General features: G+C 35.1%; 1 non-coding gene across 1 annotated transcript; it reads right to left on the minus strand.

The window, feature by feature from the left end:
* On the minus strand, positions 2,680–4,383 carry LOC107610958. The gene is made up of 2 exons (XR_002351545.1): positions 2,880–4,383; positions 2,680–2,779 (listed from the first exon to the last, which is right to left on the minus strand). It is a non-coding gene; the product is annotated as an uncharacterized LOC107610958 (transcript).

Raw genomic sequence — 4,595 nt, forward strand, 5'->3', positions numbered from 1 at the left:
CTATCATAAAATTTTGTTACAAAATGTAACATAATTTTGTAACATTTTTTTTCTTTAGTTACAAAAGCAAATTAATTATTTTGTAACAACATTTTTTTAATACAAATTGCATGCATAATTTACTAAATTATTTTTTAAATTAACTAATATATTAATTATTTTAATAAGCAAGTCTACATTTATATAATATGCAAAAATATACATAATTCAAACATTCCTCATTTAGCTAAAATTATTTTAAAACAAAATAATCTTAGTGAGTACATTGATTAGTTCTACAAGTTATATGTCTTGCATAAGTTTAACCAAAAGTTAAAAGTTCTAACATAGATTAGTGTCTCTATGAATCAAAATATTCTTGAGCCCTCAAGGTAGCATGTGGTCACCATTTCAGCACTCCTGTAAATAAGAAAAACCGAAACAAAAAATTAGAAACAAGATATAACACTAATTATAATTCTTTCCATTAAGTTTTATCTAAAATGTTTAGAAAAATTTTGGCAAAACCTCCCCTAAAACTTGGATATTTCCACCGTCTACGGTTCCAACAAAAACAACCAATTCATAACTTATTTCTCAGCCAATACACAACCAAATTTATCAAACCAAATAATAGGACATATGTCATTTCTCAACCATGACACAAGTAAAATGTCATAAATAGATCCATATACAAATTAAACTATACTAATAATATAGGAATCATCTAGGAAAATGTATTAAAACCAAAAATAATTTTAGGAGTACCTTTAGGGTCTAGTTTCTTTCATTGTCAAAGCGCGCTATGAAAGAGTTCACAACGGCTTGTTGAGCTTCCAATTGAGCTTTTATTTGAGCTAATTCTTCCTCTTGTCGTGTTCGTTGCTCTTCATATTTTTCTTTGAGCAAATCTATTTCCTTTGTTAGCTCTTCACGGTCTTGCATTGCCTCTTGAAGTTGTGCTTGAATCCTTAACTTAGATTTTGAAGCCTTTATGCCATAACTTCCACCACTTTTCTCACCTCTCACAAGTAAAAAAGTTTCATTTGGAGTGAGAGGATTTTTCGAATCATAGGATTCATTGATCACACAGCTAATATCTATTTTGAATAGTTTGCACATTTTATCTTCATTATATTCTTGTACTTTCCCATTTTTAATACAAAATAGAGTAAAGTATTGTTTTTGTCCCCAACGTTTGGGGTAAGTCCTATTTGTGTCCCTAACGTTTAAATCGTCCTATTTGTATCCCTAACGTTTATAAAAGTGATTCAATATTATCCTACTATCAATTATACTAACAAATCGGATTATATTTTTCAATTATTCTCACTTGGATGTATTCATTCTCAATTAGGTCTCACTTAGATGTGTTCGATTTTAATATTATATCTATTATTTGTGTTTAGATTCAATTATGTTCCTAGAAAAGTGAATTATGTAAATGTTGTAGGAATTAGTTTCAACTTTTGATGAGCTATTTTTTGGAGTGGATCATCGATTCTATCCCAGACATTTGTATTCTAACTTCAAGAAGAGATTTTTAAAACTCAAACTAAAGCGTTCATGATGTGTAATTGACGGCAGGATAACATTGAATCACTTTTACAAATGTTAGGGATACAAATAGGACGATTTAAATGTTAGAAACACAAATAGGATTTACCCCAAACGTTGGGGACAAAAACAATACTTTACTTTACAAAATAATAAAGAAAAATCACGTATTACAAAACATACTTTCCACTTTTTTATGCATGAGGTAAAAAGAAAGATGGAAAAGGTCAATAAAGGTTGCCTCATACCTTGATCATGGACCTAAACTATTCTAATCATTATATAAAGAAAAAAGATATATGTGGAAAAATTAAGAGCAATGCACTCAGTTACTTTTAGATCGCAACAAAAGATGTCTGTCAATCTCTTTTATCGTTAAAAGATTATAGCTATTTTTCAACTGGAGACTAACTCTCTAAGACTATTAACTATTTAACTTTTTGAACAAATTGAAGATAAGCTAATATCCTAGCTAGTACTGATGAGTATTGTAAAGTTCACCAATACCCTCCTAATGAAGAAGAAAAAACATGCATAACTAAAGATATGCTAAAGAATGCATTTTAACGAAGAATTAAGAAATTTTTTTTCAATAAAAGAATTATGTAAAATGCACTCTTAAAAAAAATTCTTGAAAAAATATATACACAAACCTGAGAAAGCTGAGATAAGAAGTTAGGTTCATTGGGTTTGTTGTGTCCAATCTCACCAAAAGTGAAAGCAATGATAACAGCAGCCAAGAGATTGGTGAAGGTGTAATCAAGATAGGTGTGCTGAGGAACTCGGCCTCTTCTTTCCAAAAGTGTCATGATAGCTGGCCATGTCCCCAAGAACAACAGTGACACAAGCATGCACAGTATGGCTCCTCCCTTGCTCTCTACCAGATACATTTTTCAACTTTCAAGTTTATTATTTCAGTTGATCATTAACACATACACACACCCAAATATGATGATGCTATGCGATTAGAGAAACTGAAAGAGTATATACGGTATATACCGGTTTGAAGAAATGCGGATAAGAGCTACATGTTCGTTGAATTTGTTATTTATTTTTGTTTTGCGGTCAAAAGTACGAGTTCTATGAAGATACAAACACTAGAACAGAAGGTAAAGGTTAAAATAAATAAACTGGTTTACCTAATCATGTTGGCCCCATGAGAAGGATATTGCTTTTATCAAGTTCAACTCTATCATCATTAGATGCATCAGCTTCATCATTGCTGCTGTAACCTCCTGCAGGCCTAGCATTCACATGAAGTATTGAGTATAATATACCAACCACTTGCGTGAAGATTCATGAAATATCCTCTTATAGTGGTTATAAACTACCATAGAAAGCACCTGAAAAAAAAAGCCATAGCATACACATGAAAGGTCTTGTTCTGCTTCGGGTATTGTTTCCTAAACCAAGATCCTATAGTAGAACCGTAGCTTCTAGCTCCAACATCAACGTACACATACCTTCTCTTAAAGCTTATATCCACCATTGAAGAAAGGTACCTTATGTTCTTCAAATTCCTCTTCAAAGTTATCCACGGTTTCAGTGGCTCCATAGAAATCAAAGGCTCAGCATTTTTAACTAAATTATGCTTATACTCTGGAACATAACACTTGTCACTTGAATCATCTTTACCACCCCCAAAATAATCAACTTTTACTAACTTATGAATAGCATCACTAATACGAATTAAACAAATCAAGGAACGAATTGAAGATATAAGTGTCATTAGGGTTTACCAAATGGAACACCGCGAACCCTTCTGGTTTCTGGTTTTAGCTGACCTCCGCAGCGAACTCCGCCGGAAACGGCGACCTCTCCAGCGAGCCCTCACCTGAGAAAATGAAGTCAAAGCTTCTGGTGGGGAATGGAATCCGGTGACCGCGGCCGGACTTCACCAGCGGTTTCACCGCCTTCCTAGAGATTCCGACGGTGCTCTTGACGCCAATCTCTCTCATCGTGAAAACGTCGCGTCCCGTTGGAGTTTCAACGCACAGTGACTTCGACGCCGGTGAGAGGTAGCCGCCGGCAATCAGATGCTTTAACACTGACGAGTAGAATCGAACGGCATTGGTCCATTCCTTGCTGGTGTAAATCTCCGGCCGTGCGGGGGAGGCGGCGCCGCCAGCTGTGGTGGACTCAACCGCGAGGGGTTTGACAGCAGCTCCGGCGCCAGCGATGACAAGGCTGAGAGTCTCGTGAAACGAGGAGAAGCAGAAATCGGCAACGGTGCAGGATTCTCCGGCGATAACGATGACGTAAGCAAATCGAACTCCGATGATGAAAACGCCTAAGAGAAGCAACCGTATCAAGAGGCTTCGGAAGGAGCTTGATTTGCCTGCGGTATGTTCCAGTGTAACCATTGTGCACTTTTTTCTTCGTTTTTTTTCCTCGGAAAAATAAAATATTAAACAAAAAATGTGAAAAAAAATGGGTTTTGTATTTATTTCATTTGAATTTTATTACCGTGAGCAGAATCGAGCTGAAGTGTGGTTGCCTCCGACTAAAGGTTTTGGTGTGATGGCATATATCAAGGAATAGAGACTGCGGAGAGGGGCAAAACGGAAAATCATGGTTCTGTAATGAGAAAAAAAGGGCTATTCTTCTTTTGTTATGTGTAACATATTGAGGGGGAGTAAGTTCATGACTCGGGGGAATGTGACTCAGTGATGAGTGGGTGGTGATGTAGGTTGCAGAGAAAGAACACATGAAAAATATAGGAAGATAGATAGATAAGGAGATTATGAGAACAAGGGTCGAGACAGAGAGTTGGTAGGTTTACCGGAATGGCCGGTTACAACGTGGAAAACACAGTGTAAAGTGAAAACTGAAAAGTGGAGTGAAGCCGCCGATTTAGGGGATTTAGAGTGCTCAGTTGTGGCAGCCAGTAGAGTGTTTATAATTGGTGGAAATTGGGGCCCAATACAGACGGAGATTTTCCAGATTTTTTATTTTAATAAATTAATTAATTATAATAATTATAAAAATAAATAATTTAAAAAATATTTATTAAAATAAATATTTCTTTTTTTTTTTTACACTGTAAACGAAATAATTTT

The sequence above is a fragment of the Arachis ipaensis genome, chromosome B08, assembly GCF_000816755.2.
Source record: "Arachis ipaensis cultivar K30076 chromosome B08, Araip1.1, whole genome shotgun sequence".
Taxonomy (NCBI): domain Eukaryota; kingdom Viridiplantae; phylum Streptophyta; class Magnoliopsida; order Fabales; family Fabaceae; genus Arachis; species Arachis ipaensis.